Raw genomic sequence first — 22,707 nt, forward strand, 5'->3', positions numbered from 1 at the left:
TAAAATTTTATCTCCTTTGTAAAACTTAAAAGTAATTCTTGTAAGCTGAAGGAAATCCACCTGAATCTACCTCTCAGGTCATTTGGGCTCCAGGTAAGTACTAAACTTACTGACTATCTCAGAGGGTGGGACTTCTCCCCTTTCCCTGGTTTTGGGACTTCCCTTTACTAGCTACCAGACTGCTGCTATGTGCTGCATGCAACACTGGCTGGATTGGGGAGTTCTCATTGACCAGCCTGGCTGGATTGGTGAGTTCAATTCATTTGTCAGCATAAAACGTAGGGGAAGCTTGACTGTTGGACGTCCAGCAACCTCCCACTATCTTTTGAGACGGGGGGACCGCCCCTCACCCTCAGTCATAGTCTTCACTGGCTACGGTGCCATGGAAAGAGGAAGACAATGAGGGAGAGAAGGGGGTATAGTCTTTATATGTCCGAAGGAACCGCTCCCTTCAACTATATCCTAAACCTTTTAACTTTCTATCAATGAACGTATCAAGTGAACGTAGTATCAACCAAGCACTTAGCACATGGCCTTGGCTGAGGCCATCAGGAAAGTAAAAGCCTCCTGTGGTGCTTCTGGCAGCTAGTGGGTTGGAGCCACTGGCTCAGAACTTCTGAGACCCTGGCCTCTCCTTGCTACCATAGCAGGCTCTTTCTTAGGCTGCCCATCCAGCTGTCTGTAGTCACTCACAGCTTTTGGCTGGGCCCAATAGGATGTGACAGAAGCAAAGATGGGTTGAGAATTTGAGATGGAACACAGCTGTGCAGAGCTGACAGGTTGTGGATATGAAATGGAACGGGCCTCACAAGGGCCGCGGGTGACCAACACCCCTAAAACACCTACCACAGTCACAACCGCAGCTGCCGTCACCAAACAACAAAATGAAGCTTGAACCTGAGGAATGGGGGAGGAAGGGGGACAGGCATGGTGTCTTCTTTAAAGCAGGCATGACACCACTTAGTGAAGGGCCAGAGACATAGAAGCAACAAGCACAACAGGCAACTGTCCTGCCGATAGCACAGCAGCCACTTTCAGAGATGTGTGATGGACGTGTGTGGCCAGAACTGTGCGTGATGAGAGGGGACAAAGTTTGGAAATACTGTACCTTTGGCAGTGCCCCTCAGTAACAACGATACCTAAGTGCAGACGAGGCCTGAGCAATGGCGCTGGAGCCTTGGATTCTGCTTGGTGCAAACATCTGGCTGAAGTAGATCATTTGTAGATGGCTGTGCCTCCTAGCTCTCACTCATGCTCCTCCCCTGCCAATCACAGGCAATAGGCTGACCTTAGGCATTAGTGGGCCACCTCAGAGCAGGCTTAGCCGAATCCCTACAAGCTGAAAGCCCAAAGGAATTCAAATACCCTTGCAAATTTCTCCAAATTTCAACACAATCAAGAAGAGAGGAACTCAACATCAAGCTCAAAAAAACAACAGGAGTTACAGGCCTTTCAGGCTCAAATTCATCAAAAACACAAAGAGGACAGGATAAGATAAAGGGCCAGGGCCTGGGTACCAAGTCCACCAGAACACAGTCAGGCTATGATTCTCTAGCTCTGTCCTTTGCCCATGGGATTACATATACTAGGAGAACTTGATATGAAACTCACATCCTCTCACCCACTTATCCATTACTTGCTCAGTGAACAAGGGATTGAGGAACATAACACTAGGACACTGTCCCATCTAGATAAATAAACCATCTGGAGGAGATACCAGGCCTCCAGCTTAGGTACTGGCTCTTTAGGTCTGCTCTGCTGGAAATGTCACCTAGGCCTAATGATGACTGCATTTTTCCTCAATTATGAACTCAGTAAATGTTTCTAGGCTAGAAGCAGTTGCACATGCTTGTCATTCAGATGTGGAAAGCTGAGGCAGGACTCTGAGTTCAAGTACAGTCTAGGTTATACAATAAGACTGTCACAAAATTTTTTTAAAGTAAAAGGGCTGGGGCTGGGGCTCTGCCTAGTATATATGAAGCCCTGAGTTTAATTCTCAGCACGTAAAAATAAGTACATAAACAAATAAACAAACAGAAAACAAACATGTCTTTAAAAGACCTCCCTTTTGGTTGAGGGACTCCTATATGCTATGAGAATGACTGTTTCAAAGATTTACAAAAAGAAAAAAACTAAAGTGAACGAAAAAGAAGTCCTGCCCAGACCACAGAGTTAGCATTGTGCCCCTAAGGCAGGTACACACTCAGTATTTTTCTGTGTAGGGTCTCAACTGACTAGAAATTGAGTTTCTCATGCCTGAGCCTCCAACACAGCCACAACCAAGTGATTGCGCTCCCTTGTCTCCCTCCCTGGGCAGGTCTCACTCAGGAGCGGGTGTCCACACCTTGTGAGGAGGGCAATCCCTGGAAGAGCACCTCCACCAGTCTCAGAACCAGTTTCCCCACCTAGAGAATGAGCCACTTCTATCAAGGGGCAGCCCAACGCTTAGCGAGACCACTACCCAGAGAGAAGTGACTGCAACCATGAAGTCTATAGTGAAGCTACACAGCAGTGTCCTCTAGCTACATCAGCCATTCCTAACAGGAATGTCACATGAGATTGTGGCAGTAGGTACACAGCTTCCCTGACCACAGGAGAAAATGTCTACCTCAGACACGACATCAAAAGGTTGCTATGGTTTCCATGTGTCACACTATCCCCCTTCAGGGTCAAGAGCAACTGCAACTGAGCAGGTTTCCCTTGAGGCAGTAATAAGTGCCACGTTGGGTCCTAGGCTAGGCTTTGGGAAATGCTGCAGTTTATATGGACAAAGATTCAGCTCAGCAAAACTCTATGGCTACAACCTGTGCGGTACCACACTCGATGTGTTTTACCACATACATCCAGAAAGTTCTGCTCATGTCTCAGGCATGGATAACCACGGAGATGTATGACAGCATCACAGCTGTGGGGGCTGCACCTCTGCTCTCATCAACTGACCGCAGCTGCTCTCTTCTATGAGACCATTATACGAGACCTATTTCAGAAAGACTGACGTGAATCTAAAGTGAATGTCTACAGAAAACTTAAAACACAACAATGCTGTATGAGTGTCAGACAAACAAGTCTTCAGTAGCATGTTTGGTTTCCTCAAGAAGAAACAGGCTCAGAGAGGTTAAAAAGCTTGCGTAGCTACCAGGAAAATGTAAATAAGAACTGCAGTGAGAACCAATTGTTCTCACTCATATGGCTATAATGAAAAAGATGGGCACAGGCTATCCCCAGACAAGACCCTCCCTCCCACTTTGTGGGTCAGAATGAGAACTGAGGTAGTCACTGTGAGAAAGTATAGTGGTTCCTTCAAAGGCTAAATACAATGACCTTATGACCCAGCAGCACTACTTTTAGACATACATTCAATAAAAACATGTTCACACAGAAATCTGTAATGTGACTATTCACAATAGCCTGATTTATAGGTGCCCAAGGGTGGGATCACAGATATCTATCAACAGATGACTTGATAAGCAAAATATAAGATACCGACACAATGGACTATTTTTCAACATAAAAATAAGTTTTAGCTGGGCGTGGTAATACATGCCTGTAATTGCTACATTTGGAAGGCAGAAGCAGATAGAGCTTTGTGAAGCAGGCTAACCTGTCTACTGATTGAGTTCCAGGCCAGGCAGACTTAAAACAAAATAAAACAAAACAAAAACTAGCACTGAAGGAAAACAGGGAGTTAACTAACAGCACAGTTTTCTTTGTAATGATGAAATATTTTTAAATCGGCCACAATGACAGTTACAAATATATTACCTGATACATACTAAATATATTTAAAAATGATGTATTTACTTTAAATGGGTAAACTGTGTGAATCAAATTTCAAGAAAGTGAGTATAAAAAACCAAAACCCTTTTACTAAACAAGTCACACATATGCACACATGCAGGGACACACACACTTCCTCATTCCCCAGGACCTGGGCATGGTAGCCTTCGTACCTTTGGGATTGCCATGGATCAGAATACAAAAGATTTTACACAGCCTGTGCCAAAACAATGCTTGCCTGCTTGAGTTCTCAAGCTCGCCACCATTCTCTTGAGTGTGCATATGTTTGCCCACTTCATTGCAGTGCATTAACAGAGGACTTCCCAGCCTGACTTGATGGATTAATTAACACAACTTCACACCAGCCTACAGGTTTTAAGAAGCCACTTCTACAGGTAGAATCTTGGACCCATTTTCTCCTCTGTGCATGTATATATAACCTTGCTCCCATCTAGCATGGAGGTCAAAGGTATGAGGATCACACATATTCACAGACACAAGCCACTCCCGATATCTTCGGGAGGGGCAGGGACACACAGGTGGCAAGTCCCACCTCCCTATTCCCCAGACAGTCCACGTGACCCTGAGGTTGGACCTACCCCAATTTCTACTAATTCCTCCAGAGTGCCAACTCAGCCAGGCTGCACCTGGTGCCTAATACAATGGCTCTAAGGCTTTCCTCTACAGGTATCCTGTATCTCAACAGTCATCAATTTCCTGGGGATAGGAGGTCTTCATAGTCACTAGGTCCTTTCTGCAGAGCTGAAACTCAGCAGATCCTTATAGATCTCTGAATAAATAACAGAAAAGAACCTCCTTTCCACTTGAGAAGCCGAGGTCCTGGGTACTCCATTCACACAGCTGTGAGGATGCTGGCCATACAAAGGCAGTTAAAAACAACACATCAGATAGAATGGCCCACTAGAAACCACTTAGAGGAACAAAGACATGAAGGGGATGGAGGGCAGTAAGGGCATCTTGTCTCCTGAAAAACCTGACTTCTTATGGTATAGCACAAACTTCAACCTTTCCTATGCAAAAGGAGAAGGCTAGGCTGAGGATGGAATGAGGAGGAAAGTTGGGTTAAACCCCAGGGAGTCTCCAGGGAGGCAGCATACAGGCTCCCACTCTCCACAGACAGAGCAACCACACACCACACCACACCCACAGCCTGAACATCTTTCTAAGCAGCACTTAAGGGCAAGACTTCTGTGGCCAGGGCTGAGGGCAGGGAAGGGCCAAGTGATAAGCTATCCAGTACGTAAGCTAGTGAGATCAGCCAGACACCAAGTACCCTCCTTAGTACCATTCTAGTGAGATCAGTGAGGCATCAATTGTGACCTCCTTCCTGGTACATTAGTAAGACCAGTGAAGCATCCAAAGTGGCCTCCTCCCTAGCACCTATTTGATATAACACCTATTTGATAGCACCCAGCCATCAATCTTATCCCAGGTTTCTTTCAAAAGTATATCCAGTCCCTCTTTAAAGATCCCAGAGCCAGGCAAGGCAGTGATTCAGTCTAGAGCCACCTGAAGTAAATGACCAACTCATAGCCCAAGATCTGCTCCATCATACCTCACTCCTGGGAGATGAAGCCTGAGGGATGGAAAAAGTAGTCAGACAGTATCTGGAGGTGACATGCCAGGTCTCCTAGCCTGTGAATGGCTAAGTTACTGAAATGTACCACTCCAAGTACATTCGTTCAGCACACAGTATCAAATTTGTGGACAGTATCAATTCAGACAAGATGGAAGTGGCCATAAAAAGAAGCCATAAGGGAAGCTGAAGCACAGAGTAGGCAGCTAGACTGAGGAAGGGCTGGAAGGAGAGTTGTATTCAGGTGCTGGTCTACAACAGCCCACCTCAAAGGGCACTAGGTATCCATCCCAAAGTGGCCCACAGGTCTAACCATGAAAAGAGAACCTTGTAGAACAAGCACATACTGCAGGGTCAAATGCAGGGTTACATGGCCTAAAGGAGGAGCTGAACTAGCATGAGCTGCAGAAGCTAAAAGCAGTATCTTCAGCCTCTGGCCTTTCAAATCCTACATCCAAAGCTCTGCTCTCAAGAAGTAATATAAAAGAACAGGGAACTATATGCATAGCTGGAATTCCTGCTGTTGCCTACACTACTGTCAAATGTTTCTGAAGGTTTTTATTCTTTAAATAGCATGAATGGTATTTTTAGTTAGATGTAGCATTGCTGAAATTTTAAACTACTTTCTCACCAAGGAGTAGGCATCCTTGGACTCCAGGCAAGGGACAAAGCCTTTCCTTTAGTTTAATGGCCAAGCAAGCATAGAAAACAGAACACCCTGATGGTGTCCTTGTCTTCTCCCTGTCTCTTCTGGTGAATGCTCGAAGAGGACAGCAAACAGGCTCTGCTGCGTTCTGGTTTACTGTCCACATTCTTAACTGGCTATCCCTACAGTCTTCATGGTGTAAATGAGAAAGGACAAGTGAGGATAAGTGAGTCACAAAGGCATCATAGGGTGACGTAACAGAGAGCAGAATTGAAATTTAACCCCTACATATCAATTGAAGTATTTTCTGACAATTGCCTGAAGGCAATCTAATTCAACTTATTTTGTTTTGGTTCACTCCCCAAAAAGAAAAAGCCCAGCCTGGAGTAAACAAGAAGACTGGTCTTCTGTTCCAGCCATCCTGTCTCCAAGACCTCTTCCTCCAGCCAAACTGGCTTGGGAGGTTGAAGATGTTAGCAAGGCACTCTGAGCAACCGAGATGTCGATTCTGCTTCTGGAATGGGAAATACAGACTTCCAAGCTTATCACCCATGTCTGTATCCGCCTGCTTGGCCCTCTGCCCAGGACCCTCAAGGACATAGGAAGAACCAACCTACGGCTACCAAGAACCACTCCCAGGAGGGCATAATACCCTAAAGTATCTACTGTGGTCTCTACTACTGTGACAGGCTGTCATGGGACAGAAATGTGACACATAGAAGGATTTTCCTTTTGAGCTGACTCTATACAACTGAACCGAAGACCAAACAGCAGCAGAATTTCTAGAGATTTGATCTCTTTTTTTTTGTGTGTCTTAAAAATCTGTACAATAGCTGGGCGGCTGTGGCACACGCCTTTAATCCCAGCTCTTGGGAGGCAGAAGCAAGCAGATCTCTGAGAGTTCGAGGCCAGCCTGGTCTGTCTACAGAGTGAGTTTCAGGACAGTCAAGGCTCCACGAAAAACACTGTCTCAAAAAACCAAATTAGATTGATTTAGATTGATTGATTTAGATTATTGATTGATTGATTATAGATTGATTTAGATGATTGAATTAGATTGCCTTCAGGCAATTGTCAGAAAATACTTCAATTGATATGTAGGGGTTAAATTTCAATTCTGCAACAAACACCTTGACTTTATACTTGGGCAAAATGACAAAAACAGGTTTTTATGCTTCTGCTCTCCTCCACACACCTGCTCCAAATCCAGTGGTTTGTCCTTTATTTTCTTACATGGCCTACATTTGAGGTATGCTTCACTTTGCAAAAGTAGGAAGAGTAAAAGTTTAAAAAAGAAAAAAAAAAAAAGCAAAAGCTCAGTAAAGGGCAACAATTTTTCTGTTTCCAAAGAAAGCTATGGCAGCTTGCCGAGTGCACTGGGGTATGTCTTACACTCTTTTTCACCCCAAGTCTCTACTGGATCCTGAGGGCACAGGTCTGGCCTGCAAGGAAAAGGCAGAAGCAGCCAGCAACTTTCAGCTAGCAGCTGAATACAGCTCTTCTGGGTTCTGATGTGCAGAGCTCCCATATGCAGTGTGGTGCTTCTAACAAGGCTAGTTTTTTATTCCAAATGGGATGAAAATAAGAAGAAATGCTGCATGAGCACCTTTCGAGGAAGGTCCTCAGCCCTGCTCTCACTCTAGTTCCTCCCTGTACTGCCCCTCTGAGAAGAAGGGAGCTGACCCGTATGCTTTCTTCCTCCACTGGGCTCTTCTGCTGTGCTTCTCAAGAAATCTGTGGGCCTCACCCACTTGCCTGTCTCATAAAGAGCTGGGAAACAGGAGATAAATAAAGCCTCAATTAGGCAGGAATCCAATGTTAGGAGTTGGGGGTTGGGAAGGGTAGTGCCTGAGGCTCTGTCCCAATCCAGAAATGCCTGAGAAAGCGCCCAGGGCCACAAGCAGCCTTGAGGTTGGATGCTTCCCACAGCCCCCTTTGGCCTGTGCTGACCAGGCGTGGTCAAGGGCTGGGAGCCACACCATTCCCACATACAGCTCCTCTAGGCAGCCTGGCCTGCTGCACAGGGCCTAGCTCCCTTTGCCATCCCACATGTATAAGAAGGAGAGTCTGGGCTCTTGGCCCCTCCACCCCTTTCCCAGAGAGGAAGAAGAAACTACAGAGTGTGGACTTGTCCCCATCAGGGATGGCTTCAGACGCTGTGGCGGCCCTCCAGGCCTAACAAAGGCAGTTTTTTCCCTTTCAACTTTGGAAACTCAGTGTTCTTATTTATTCCTTTCTGAGCTTGGAAAGAACAATGAGACAGAGATCTTGTTTCTTCCCCTAAGTCTTAGGTGGGGGGAGAACAGCAGCATATGGGGGAGGAGACTGGGCCAGCAGAAGCTCACAGATATTTTTAGAGACATGGGAATTAAGTAAGCAGGGACCTTCTGGGACCTGAAACAGTTTTGTTTCCATCCTAATTCCAAAAGGGCAAATGAGTGGTAGAGAGTCAGAGGCTGAAGACAGAAGAAAGAGGAACAATTCTAGAAGGTAAGAGGCCAAGCGGTGTCCTCTTCTCACTCTGTGCTGTGGCCTACTCCACTTCCCTTTACCAAGAGAGGATGTCTAGCCTATGTACGTGCTCCCTGACCCCTTTAAGAGGCAAAGGGCAGCAAACTGAACTCCTTTGCTGCTACTTCTGACAGTGGAAAAGAAGCCAGATCTAAAATAAGATTTCTCGGTTATCTTCAGGCTTCTAATAACTCAGTTCTTGAAGATCACAAACATGGTACTGAGTATCTTTTGGAGGCCTCACTCAAAAAGCCTTCCACTTGGCTTGAGGTAGTGACACATAGCCTGGGATGAGATACGGAGCAATGGGAAGAGAGAGGCCAGGGAGATTACGCCAGTCAATTGGCTTGTGATGTTACTACTACACCTGGAGTGTTAACTGCTGATAGGCTCAAAAGCACTCATTTCCACACCAACAAGCTACCTCCAAGAATGTTCTCTAAGGCCCTCACTTTCTTCCCTTTTATTTATTCTTCTCTTATAGATTACATCCTGACCGCAGTTACCCCCATCACATCCCCTTTCCCCGGACCTACCCTTGTTTCATCTGCCCTCAGAAGGAGCAGGCCTTCAACCAAATAGAGCATAAACTAGCTACAATAAGACCGGGCATATATTCTCATATCAAGGCTGAATGAGGCAACCCAGTAGAAGAAAAAGGGTTCCAAAGGCAGGCAAAATCAGAGACAGACCCTGTTCCCACTGTTAGCCACCTAGCTACACAGCCACAATATATATATGCAGAGAGCCTAGGTCAGACCTGCACAGGGCCCCTGATCTCTGTGAGCCCACTTGAGTCCCAGTCAGTTGATTTTGTGGGCTCATGTTCTTGTGGTGCCCTTGATCTGAGGCCTGCATTATAACAAAACAAAACTGAAAACAAGTTGAAAAATAGTATAAGAGTCATAAGCAAACTGATAAACATAGACATCACTATTTCACTGATGAAATAGTGAGTGAAGTCAGTACTTAGAAAGATGAAACAGGAAACTGTTGAATAGAATATTTAAAAGCAAACCCTCCCCCCCAAAAAAACAAGGTTATGTACTTAACAACTCTTACTTTTTGGCCTCAGGAACATATACCACCACATACTCTAACAGCTTACAAAATCTTTGTATGAACTGATTGCTATCTCTGGGTGATAAGACTTACCAATCAACTTTTGTTTTGGCTTCCCAAAACTTTCACCATGAACTGATTTTACTAATTTCCCTGGGAGAGGCCCAATTTCTCTAGCTTCACTGCTCCAAGCAGTGCCACCTCCTGCAAGGGACACTGACTCTGCTGAGTAGCCTCTATCTTCACAGCCCATTCTTCATCTGTTCCTACCTGGGAAGCTGCAGAGCTTACTAGCTGACTGCTTGGTTGGCTCCTGCCATAGGTAAACAGAGAGCATGTGTGTCTTCCCTGTCCACCTCTTACAGCTTATACACCTCAGGACAGCTGACTCTGTTTTTCTGGCTAACTTAGTTCCTGGAAGGCAAGGACCCTTTTCCATCTTTACTTTCCCAACTTTAAGCTTCAAGGCATACAGCGAAGCAGCACTGTATGAAGGAACAAGTCCAGTTGACAGTTTCCCAAGGCTATAGGCAGATCCCTCAGGAAAACAGGTGAGGAAAAGAAAAAAACAAAACAACAACAAAAACAGTGAATGCCCACAGTCCTGGAATGAGGGCAGGCCTAAGACCCAGGTCTCTGCTGTTATTTCTCAGTTATTGGAGTATCAGGAGCAGGACCTGTCCAGGCCACCACAAGGGTATTTATTGTTGGTCCCAAGTAGGTGAATGGGCCTTTTAGTAAAGGGCTCATTCATCAGAGGAGATTAGATAAACTGCCTCCTCCAACAGCAAGTAACACCTGGACTTCTAACCAGGACTTACAGTTTCAATTGAAGCAAATAACAGATAGGTTCGTTTAATTTAGAATGCAAAAAAATAAAAAATTAACAGAAATCACTGGTGCTGATGTGGTTCGTTTACAGTCATACATACTAACATACACCCTGCCAAGAACAAAGAAAGCTATAAAGACCCACAGCAATAACATGACCCTCACAGTACCAAAGACCAGGACTGCAATATGATACAGAAAGTGTAGCAGTCAATGATAGCTCGCTCACTGTGGGAGACCAACACACACCAACAACATGCAGACTGTTCCTGACACATACGGAAAGCCTCCAGTTACCCACAGCTGATGTAAAAGCTTTGTTAATGTCCTACTGACAGCTTTATAACAATGGTCATCAAGGAATAAACTCTATAAAACAAACAAACAAAAAAAAGGACCACTGCACACATGAGGTATCAGTTGAGATTTTGGAACAAAGTGATTGGGAATTAGTAGTGCGGTAGAAGATCCTTCTGGAGGACAGCCAGGAGGAAGCAGACTCATGCTGCCACAAAACATTAGAAGCTAATGTTTTGAAGGTCCTAGGCAGCCAAAACATTTGAAAGACTCTAATGTGGGAACAGCATACACAGTTCAGAGAATGCCTGCATGCTAAAAGTCAAAATGCCATACCAACTCCTTCTGCTGCATTGGAGCTGAAAGGGCTCAGTTTGGGAAAACTGATCAGCTTGAAAAAAGTGCAGGCTGGAGTAACTCATGGTCAGTAGGTTGGTAGGTTGGCTGGTCGGTAGGTCAGTCAGTCGGTCAGTCTGGCTGTCTTCTCTCTCTCTTTACTCCTTCATTATTTATTTATTTTTGAGATAGGATCTTACCATGTCTCCTTAGCTGGCCTGGAACTCACAAAGACCTAAAAAGATCTCTTGAGATTATCATTTTCCAAAGAATGGATGCCAGGTGCTTATCTCTGTGGACATTCAGGACCTTTTAAAGAAACCAGGGCTCACAGTCCTCCTCAGGCACATACTGTAGGTAAATGAATCTGTGTGCATCCTGTATGCATGTATAGTCTAAGGCCCATGTTGTACTATGCCTTTTTCCTCCAGACATGACATGTTAATCCTATGTAGACCATGGAATAGAGACTCTAGGCTTAGTAGCCATACCAACTAATTGAGAAGACTACAGAGGTAGCTGGGTCTTTGGTAATAGCAATGGGGCTACCAGTACTCCCTAGTAAATAGAGGGGAGAGTCAAAGGATCTTAACTCTAGAGTATAATCATCACTCCCTTCCTGCCTTCCCCCAGCTGCAAGTGATCATGAGAGATACTACAGCATATAAGAAAGAGATTAATGAAAAGGGGACTATGGTGTGGGATTCTGTAATGCTGCTGGTGTGTGAGGGTCACCCATGCTCTTGTAGGTAACCCCTCATCAGTGCTCCCTAAGAAAGCATCATAAACTCATTAGTTTACCAAACTGGATTAGCAGAATCCTGCTTTGGTCTGCTGTTGGCTCTACTTAAGGATGTCAGATGTTTAAAGGCTGCTATTCATCTGAGAAAAACCTAGGGCCAACGCCAATAGAAAGGAAGCTGGAGAGGCAAAGAGACAGGACAAGTTAGACACGAGACAGGGTTAGTCTTTAAAATAACTGAAATCACTTGAAAGAACTACACCCAAGAAACACGACAGACAGGAAATAAGATGTGTGTAACAAAGCAGTAGTGAGGCATTCTCAAGTACAGGACAGTAAAGCAGAGGGAAGGACCCAGAACAAAACCCAGAGAATCCAACCAGGTGTGGCGGCACACACCTTTAACTCCAGCACGCTGGGTTAGAAGCAGATCCTCAGAGATGTGACTTTCATCCCCAGGTTTCACAGAATGAGGAGGCCACGGTATTCCAAAATGTGATCAACTAGGATTATCTGACACACCTTTACTGCTGCTCTTCTCTGAAGTTCTCCATGTGACTATGACAAGCAAAGAAGCTCAGGTCTTGCTACACGGGCCACATGAGTCTGCCACGCTGCTCTCTTCTCGTGGAGGGGAGAGGGCCATTGAGAACATCTTAACCAAAGTGAGAGAATCACACAGGCAACTGAGGCAGAGAACCAGGTAAGGCTGAGGGACTTTGATAAATTCTCTGACGGTGCTCTTTACTTGACTCTGTAACCTCTGCCTAGTGAGGTTCTCCGTGTCATTCTTTTGACAGAGTGTAACTCCATCTCCAACAGTGTTCTAAGTCCATTCTCCCAAATGTTAGTGTTCCCAAAGAATCATGTCTTGGGACTGCTTTCTTACTGAGCATACGTTGTGTTCTGGCTTGCACCTTGGAGTCTTACCTCTACAGGTAAGACCTTGTTCACAGAGATGAACTTGACTACAGAGATGGTCCAACAGTTAATAGTGCTTGCTGCTCCCCTAGACAACTTGACTTCAGTTCCCAGAACCTACACTAGCAAGCTTACAACCCCTACTACTCCAGTTCCAGGAGATCTGACATTCTCTTTAGCCTATATTGACACCTATGTATACACACATATAAATAAATCCTTTAGGCAAACAAACAAGCAAACAAATCTGGAACATATTCACCATATCCACTGCAATCTGCACATCTCACCTGCTCAGGGTACAAGGTTAAGAGGCAGCCCAACCCTTTCCTCCTTCCTCTGCAGTTTTCTTTGTGCCATGAGGGCTTCACTGTTTGAACAGGTGTCAACCACTCAGTAGCATCCCTGCCCATCAATGATGCAGAGGTACAGGATTTCTGTTTCTCCAAGCCAGCAATACTCTTCATACATTTACCAGGTGAGGCTGTGAAATGCATGGTCAACTCAACATTCCAGGCCAGATTAACCTTAACTTTGAGCAATGTACTATGCGCTCCAGGAGCAAAGGCAGTGAGAGAAGCAAGCTATGGCTGACGTCTTTACTCCTTTCACTTCTGCACTGATCAGTGAGGTAATATATAGCCTAAGCACCTAGAAGGTGAGGTCTGGCTTCTATTACACTGTCAGCCATATGGCCACTGGTAAGTACTCTGACAACAGTCAAGGGCAACCTTTGGATGGACTCAGGAAAAGAATCGTTTGTCACCTAGAAAATTTTGAGATGTAGAAACAGATTAAAGCCCCAAAGCAAGGTCACTAGAAGAAAAACAAAAAGGGCAAACTGCCTGTTTAAGACCCTTCTGCTCAACAGGACAAAGCTGCTTTTGGAGGCTTTTGGAGGGCACAGCCGATAGCACACAAAGTCCGTCAAGCTTTTGTTGCTTTGGGCACTTCTGTCTTTCTCTACCTACTTCATTCCCGTCTCTTTACCTAGTGTACCATGCTTGGTCTACACGTCACATCTGAAAAGTAAACACACTAGCTACACGGGCATGACAGACTCTCAAGGATAAAAAGATGTCTGCTCTTTGCCTGTCTGCTTCTCCTTTGGCTGGTCTGCAGGCAGCAGCAGCACCGCTGCATCGTCCACTAAGAGGCCCTCCTACTTGCTAAGCTGAGCTGCAAGACTTTTTCATTAACCCAGCTGCAGGGGCTGGCTCTCCTTCCTACACAAGGCAATCTGATACTTCCTGCAGGTAGAGTTGGTGGCCTCCTTCTCTTTCCATCTGTGACAGCCAGGACGTCTCAGGCAGAGTTCCCACAGCTCACTGAGAGCCCTGTCCTCCACTCACACAACAGTGTCTGGTCTGCAGGAGGACAGCCCTTCCTGCTGCTGTTCCAGGCAAGGCCTGACTACCAACATCTCTTTGGAAACTGTCTGTTTCTGAAGCACCTCCCTCTGACTGAGTAGTCACCTCCAAAGGCACACATGCCTACCTCTGCCCCCTGGTACGTACCCACAGTCAGTTAAGGACTTCTTCATGTATGGTTGAATAAGGTTCATGCACTCCGGAGACTGTGCATGTTAAGTGCAAATCCCTCAATGCAATCCTAAGGGTCCTGGAAGAAGGAGGCCTGAGAGGAATGACATAGGAGAAAAGGACAAGCTATGGGGATAGAAGGACGGACCACAAGCTGCCAATAGCAGGCAGTGGGACTGAGGTCTGCAGAAAGCAGAGGCTCAAAGGGAAACTGTCATCTACACTTTGACCTGATTCTTAAACTCTAATACTGAAAGAGAGTAACTCCATACTACTCCAGGACATTAAATTTATACAACTGTTGTGTCACACTTGTGTACACACTTGATATCTACCCTATATGAGCCACTGCAACATACTTCCATACAGAGCTCATGGTACAATATAAGGATTCACCCCCACACTGTTCCCTGCGTCTCCAGGAGCCTTCGAGCACATCTACTTCCAGGATCCAGAGAGCTTTCTTTATCATAAAGCCATCCTCTTTGCCTTCCTCTGCATTTCTTATGCTAGTGGGCTCAGAGGTGGGGAGAACAGGAAGACTGACACTGGCTTCCTAAGCTTCCAGGCAACCAGCGCCCTTGGTGAACAGGTTTATATGATGGTGTAAATAGACAACATCATTTACTTCATAGAAGGCCCAAAGTAAAGAGTATGGCCAGGGGTGCTGAGGTCAAAGGAAAGGGCCACCTGAGGGGGGGGGGGTCCAGTTTGGAGACCCAAAAGGGGAAAGGGGGCAAAAGTTACCCCAGATTTGGCAGCCTCCACGCTACCACATCTTGCCTGACGGTATTGCAAGCTCATTTTTTGACTACCCTGGCACTTGTCACTTGGCCTAGCTTCTTCCACGCTATGTGCTTTTTGTGTTCTCTTTCCCTGCTGTTGCTTAGTCAGTTTCCTAGCCAATTAACTCTGGTATTAGCTTTTAAAGCACTCTTCTCTGTACAGGAGGGAGACAACTGTCAACCATTACAGCCTGCAGGGCACAGTTTGGCTGCTATGGGGAAAGTCCACCCGTACTCTAAAGGCAGTGGCCAGGTGCTAATCACAATGCATCTTTCCCATGTTTCCCAACAATAACTGACAAAGACATAAAACTACTGCTGTTCCCACTGCCCCCATCACCTGCATACCAATCTAACAACTGGAAGGACAGCAAAAGGCCAGGTAGATAGTACCATGTTGCCCAGGAGCTTCCCTGCAAGGGAACTACAGGCTGTCCTATAAAGAAGAGATGGGTAACTGGGGATCTAACTATGATCCTGACTTGGGTGGACAGCTACTACTGTTGTTTTCTGCACTCTCTTCCCCACCTATAGAACTGAGGATGGAAATAGAGCCAGTGGATGGTCCTCAAGACAGAAAGGAACTCACTAGGTACCCCAGGTCACCAACCTTTCAGCAGTCTGAAACTTGAAAAGGTAGAAGAGATAAGCTCACCTCACCACACAGGTACACGTCAATAGCACCCTTTGGAGCAGATGCAGTCAGTCATCAAAGTGTTTGCTGCCTGAAGCGAATGCCCAGAAGTATAAAAGTTCTCCATGCTCCAGCAAGCATCCTGAGGATAAGGGACCCAGGAAGGAGGGAATGTGGTCTGACTCAGTGTCCTGTCTCCCCTCTCAGCATTAGTGGCCCATCTGTATAAGTTGAGCCCTTATAGCTGGCCCTGCCTGCGCACCTTACTGTCCCTGCCCTTTTTTCTCTAATTGCTTCCCTCTTTAAGGTGTTCATTTAAGACTCCCATAGTAGAGGTACATTTACCAGAGAGCTTTGTAACACTGCAACAAAATTCTTGACATGGGCTACTTTTTTTGTGTGTGTATGTGAATGTGTGTAGAAATGTGGTCACTCTGCCTTCATCTTGTTTGAGGCAGGGTCTTTTTTTCCCCACTGTACTGTGTATTCCAAGCTCACTGGCTCAAGTTCAATATGGGAGTGCTAGACTTACAGACACACATCATCATATCTGGCTTTTCTGTGAGCTCTGAACTCAGGTCATCAGGCTTGTATGACAGGCTCTTTATCTAGTGAGCCATCTCACTGGCCAGCTACTTCCTCAGTAAGAAAAGTTTGCTGAGACTCAGTTCTAAAGGTTTATTGGTTTAGCCTCTGGTGAAGATGGTACATCATGGTAGGGATGTATGTGTGTGGTGGCTGGAATAGGTAAGACCGCCAAAGACTCATGTGTTTGAATGCTTAGCCCATAGGGAGTAGCACTCTTAGGAGGTATGGCCTAGTTAAAGTACGTGCAGCCTTGTTGGAAGACAAGCACTGAGGTCTCCCATGACCAAGCTCTGCCCTGTGCGGGACACAGTCTCCCTCTGCGGCTCGTGGATCAAGATGTAGAACTCTCAGCTCCAGCACCATGTCTGTCTGCATGTTGCCATGCTTCCCACCATGATAAATAATGGACCGAACTCTGAAACTGTAAGCCAGCCCCAATTAAATGTTTTCCTTTATAAAGGTTGTAGTGGTCATGCTGTGTCTTTACAACAATAAAATCCTAACTAAGACAGTGTTAGAGCCAGTGGTAATATCTCCAAAATGCAGAAACCAGGTGCACTACAATTCCTTTGGTAGCAATATTCTTGTGACCTAAAAAACTGATCCCACCTTTTAAAGGTCCTTGGCCTGTATCTCTCATCAGTGCCACCCTAGAAACTAAACCTTTATATTCAGACTTCTGAAGGGATGCCTATCTACACCACAGCCACAAACAACCTTCAAACTGTTCTGCACTGGCCCTGTATGAGAACAGCCAGCCCTCCCTCTACACCAGGAGAGCTGCTCAAAGATGCTGCTTAGGACTCCTGCCTCGTCCCATACCTGTGGTTCAGCCCCCAGGACCCCATCTCAGTCACACACCTCCCACTACGCTTCCTGTCTATAACACGGAAGACCTGGGTTAGGTAATGGCTAGAAACTCTGGCTATCACTCTCAGGAGACTGTACCAATCTTGATCCACAGCCAATGCCACTGTGGAGACCAAGCTATAAAATGTACACAAGAACCAAGCTGGAGGCTGAGCAGCAGGCTGCTCCCTTGAAACCCACAGCAAGCAGAGGCAACCAAAGAGTCCCCTTTTCCTCTTAAGAGACTGGCCTGCCTTCCCACTACCCACTGCCTCTCAAGGTATTTTAATCATGGTTTTACCATGCATGGAGTTCAATTATAGGTATGCCTGAATCCCCACAGCCTGAGCATTACAAAAGGGGGTTTTCTAAGTATTATGTGTCTATCCTCTATCAAGGATGTTTCCCAGAGCTATTATAGTCACTACAGACTGAGACATAGCTGGGGAGCAAAACAAAGCAGGGGAGAGCCCTTTTTTCACCTGCTCAGGTAGCCTGGTCAGCAAAGCTCTGAGCAGAAAGAAAACAAGCCAGAGCTTAAAATATCATTCTCAAATGTCATATCCCCGACCCCCACCCTCCCCCAAAAAAACCACAAGAGTGGTTACAGAGGTTCTTGGCTCACCCTGTGTGGGGTTCTAATGCAGGGCAACCATAGCTTTGAGCATAATCAGGGTCTAGGAGGTCAGCTGCAAAGGAAATAATACCCCAGCTGCCAGTTTCTAATAACAGCAGAAGTGCTGATGCCCCTCCTTGGCTTTTGTAGGGCCTAGACATCCTAGCAGTACTGCTCATGGCTTTGAAACAATTGTAGCAGAAATGTGCCCAGAAAAAGGTAGACATAAGTCCTAAAGTCAAAGTGACCTCTGAGACTCTCCTACAAGAAATACCTTTAATATAGCCCAAGCCAATATGAGCACAGTCTGCTGAGACCCCGACAAGACCATCACTCTACACACAAGACAGACATCCAGGGTGAACCATGGCAGAGACCCTGTCTGATGGCACTTATACATTCACAGGTGGCTAGATAATCCTAAAAAGGTGCTGTTCCAAAGCTGTAAGGACTTCTTCACCTTCTACATCAAGGAAGCTCCAAGTTAGCATGACCCAAGAGTCCCAAACCTCCTGTACACTGGCCTCACTGGCCTCTCTCAGGGACTCTAAAACCCTACAGAGATGCTATAGTCCCTGGCACTGCACCTGGCTTCAGGACAGGTATCACAACCTAATGAACTCCATGCAGAGCCACAGGTTGTCTCAGAACAGATGGGATTCAAGAACAGTGGACCTACCACAGTGAAAAGGGCAGGGAATGCTGTCACATGCTGTAACATACCATAACAAGCTGTGTTGAGGACAGAGAAAGAGTGCAATATCCTAGATACAAGCAGTCCAGATGTGTTGTGTGAGAGAAGAATAAAGAAGAGAAAAAAAAGTGCCCACTTAGACAAAGCCTGAGATCTGAAATGCTCTAAAATATAATCAAGCTCTGACTTGCAGAAAATTCCACACTAACCCCATGATGGAGCACAGTCAACATTCATATGCAAGAAAAACAAGGTTGCCTTTAGGCTGGGTCTATAAGGTATAGGTTAAACATAAAGGATTCTTCTAGTTTTGCTTGGGTCTCATCCTCAGGACATCATATAATATCTATGCAAATAGCCCCAAATGTAAAGAAATTCTAAAATATTATCTGACCCAAACATTTCTGGTAAGGGACAGCAACTTGTAAGAGGCTCTTGATGCAATCTGAAACACAAGCAGGAGAATGGGGCTAAGGGGTAAGGCTGGGTCTTAATGGGAATGATTTCTGTTACGAAGGTGACACAGTTTTCATATGCTTGGATGGTGATGGCTGTCACCTGATGCGCTTTGTGCTCGGAGAGTTTTACGTTACGAGTGTTTTACCACAATAAAAAACAACAAAGCACTTGACCATCTGTTTGCCTAACTTGTATGCAGGCAAGGGAAGAAAACAAGCCCACTCACTATTGTGCCCAGAACCTCCTGCCAAATGCAAGCACTCCTGTAGTCTTATATCAGTTCCTATAAGACCCAGACATGAAGTAAAAGCAAAAGTTAGCAACAATGAGGTTTCCAGGTTCCTTTCTTGTCCTCTCCTGAAAAAACAGTAGGCCTAGCCTCTTCAGGTTCCACCTTGTCTGTGGACTACCGTGCCCCTTGACTCAACAAATACTCTGGAAGCTTCTCTGTTTTTTTAGGGAAACCTGCCTCACCTCTACACTTACCACTCACACACTACTTGTGAATACGGTGGAGATTGAAACCTAACCCCAAAGAAAGAGAGATTATAAAAAGTGAGTGCCATTTGAGCTATATTTGGAAATTCAATGGTCAAACCTGGGACCTGAACTGGCTTGCCTTTTTAGCCAGCTAGAGTCCCACGGCACCCAGAGCTAGTACCAACACCCACCTCCTGAGGGCACACTGTAACCATTCAATATTCACCTGTTTCTTCACAGCCTCGCCCTTCTTCTACCATTCCTTAGAGTTCTCTGGACACCGTCATTTCCCCCTTTTGCAGAGAGCCATTCAAAGCCATCACATTCTACCGATTCCTAGCCCATTTTTCCTCCAGTTCACCACAGCCAGTGAGGCCCACCTCCACACATCTTGCTATGCCTGGTCCACTGGACCCCACCCAAACAACATGGGAAGAATTATTAAGACCTCCAACCACAGGGGAAAACCGTAGTCTGGCCGGTAAGAAAGCAGTTAAAAGAAAGAAAAAAAAAACAGTATAATGTATAACAGGGTAATAACAATTTGAAACAGATTGTGACTGAGTGTTAACCAGCCATAAAGAAAACCAGCCATGCCAGCCATAAAGTGCTACAAATTAATGTTGCAGCCCGTCAGCTGGGATGGGCAGGCTACCAGTGAGGGCTGGACTTCAGCCAGGCAAGACAGGAGGACCAGAAGCAGTTATATACTGCTCGATGCTGTTCTTGGACAGAAGCACCCGGATGGGGACATTGCACAGGCATCATGAACGCCATAGGAAATATAGGTGTGAGTGAACCCTGATTGAACCCTACAGAAGCCCTCAAGATGAACAAAGGCTGTAAGATAGCCCTAGCCTGTCATCTAGTAACCCACTCAAGGAAACAAGTAGGTGAGTCCTGTATCTTACAAATCAAACATTTTTAAGTTAAAAAAAAAAAAAAAGTGAGTAAGCTACTGGCCAAATCATTCAAACTTTCTTATCCTGGGCACTTGAAGCTAATCCTTGCTGTGAGAAATGTCTTCTGCATCCTCGAGCTCTCACCAATATACACCAATAGTATCTTTGCTCTAGTTGTCTCAATCAAAGATGGCACCACATATTTAGCACATAGCCTTGAGGCATACTAACTCTACTGAAGCACATGTTCAAAAGAACACAGGGGAAAACTTTTTTTTGCTGGGGCTCAGCCACATGAGCAAGCACTGGACTCAGAACCCCACCAAACAGGCAGAAGAGATGGTAGCAGAGGAGCACATCTCTTCTTGTCTCAGGAATGGTCACAAAGGGTAAACCCTGACTTAATGCAGACCAGAGGGCAGGGGTAAGCTCCCTTCACCCTCAGTCCCTACGAGAACCCTCATGCTACTTCCTGACTAGGCCTTCCTTCTACTGAAATACCCTGACTAACTCCTGAAACCTGGTCTTGATCCTGATGGCCTCCTTTGTAGCTTTCTTTTATGTGAGCTTCCTGATGCAACAGGGAATCTTACAAGCCCAAAGTGATACTGTAGAAGACATTTCAACATGATTGCCACTGCTGGTTTTACCACTTCATTCTCAGAGGTATGGTAGAAAAGCAGCAAATGACTACATGGTTAGTTTTCCAGTTCCAGGCCATGTACTAGAAAATGGCCCATGTACAAAAAAAAAAAAAAAAAAAATGTTTGGACCTGGATGTCCCCTCACTAGCCTCTCTTCAAGTCTTTCCTTCTTTTGTTTCTCACAGCCCTGACAGAGTCACCTTTGCCTTGGCTCACACTCTATATGTTGAATATCTTATTTTACTTTTTCAATTTCAAGGTAGTAAGAGTCATCTGAGAAGAAAGAAGCATAATTTTAAAAATGCCTCCATCAGACTGGCCCGTAGGCAAGCCTGTAGGGCATTTCCTTGATGAATGACTAATGTAAAAGAGGACAGCCCATTGTGGGCAGTGCCACCCTGGGCAGGTGGTCTTGTGTTGTACAAAAGAGAAAACTGGGATCAAGTCAGTAAGCAGTGTTCCTCACTGATCTCTGCTTCAGTTCCTGTCTCCAGGTTTCTGCCCTGCTTAAGTTCCTTGTTTGGCTTCCCTTAATGATGGAATATGATCAATACCTGAAGCCAAAGAAAGCCTTTCTTTCCCAAGTTGTTTTTGATCACGCCTTCACTGCAGCTTGCTGGAGACACTAAGGACAAGGTGTCAGCACACCTGGCTCCACTGTCTTAGTTACCAAGAAGTGATTTTTAGGGGAGCAGTTTATGCTGACGCCCAAACTGAATGATGCAATAATGAATTCTTCTAGACTTCAGCTGGACCTAAGTAAAAAAAATCCCTGCAGATTTTCAGATATTCATGTCTTGAGCCCAACAAGAATATAATGCAGTGACCTCTGGAAGATCCATCACTCTTCACTAGTTACAGCACTTAAGAACAGGGCTTATGGGAGACAAACTCCTACCCCAGATGTGCCACTCATGTAACAGCTAAGACAGAGAGCACCAAAAGAGGAGTGGAGTCTGCCCTGCATGTCTCCTGAGCTGGCAGAAAAGCATCATGGATGTCTACCTGTTCCTTTCTCTAGAGGGGTTACTTGGGGCTCACTTCATACCACTCTGGCTCACAGATGGCTCTTTAGCAAAACTCTCTACGGTTCATTTTTATGCTCATCAAAAGAACAATGGGGAGAAAAACCTTAAGCAACCAATGAGGTGACAGCTATTACAGAAATGTGTATGCATGACAGAGGGAGAGATAGAAACAGACAGATAGAGGAAGAGGGAAGGAGAGAGAAGGAGAGGGGGAAAGAGAGAGAAGGCAACAGGTAATTAGTGCCCACTAATGGTCTCTGAATAAAAAGAGTGAAAAGCCTCATCAGAAAGCACAGGTAGAAAAGGACCTGCCTAGGCACATGTGAACGGTAATGATTACCTCTCCAATTCTAGCGAATTCACCTTCTGGAAAGTCCCTGGAAATAGTTATCTCACACTCCAGAGTACCATAGCATGACAGTGAAGAAACAGGCTCTGGATACAGCAAGTGGGCCAATCCACTTGAAACAACATGACTAGACTTTCCCATGTGGCCACAGTCTTCACAGGTGCCACAAGAGCACACTCGCAAACATTTATCTCCTCAAATGGCAAAGGAGAAGGCGTCAAAGCTTCATTTAGGAGAGAAATATCTGTGAGAGAAAAGGGAGGTGACATGGGCAGAAATAGAGAGAGTCTGTTGTACTTGTGGTCTGGTCTAGAGGAAGAGCAAGCACTTGCCCCACCCATGATGCAGGTAGAAAACCAGGAAAAGCAGAAAGAAGCTCACCCCTCTGACCACAGGCCTAGAGACCTCAGGTGGCAGC

At 45.6% G+C, this 22,707-nt stretch overlaps 1 protein-coding gene across 3 annotated transcripts in view; it reads right to left on the reverse strand.

Annotated features, from left to right (window-relative positions):
* Mprip (myosin phosphatase Rho interacting protein) overlaps nucleotides 1-22,707 on the reverse strand; it is a 123,322-nt gene that overhangs the window by 65,563 nt on the left and 35,052 nt on the right. The gene's annotated exons all lie outside the window — the stretch shown is intronic.

The sequence above is a fragment of the Psammomys obesus genome, unplaced genomic scaffold, assembly GCF_907164565.1.
Source record: "Psammomys obesus unplaced genomic scaffold, mPsaObe1.curated_primary_1811, whole genome shotgun sequence".
Taxonomy (NCBI): Eukaryota; Metazoa; Chordata; class Mammalia; order Rodentia; family Muridae; genus Psammomys; species Psammomys obesus.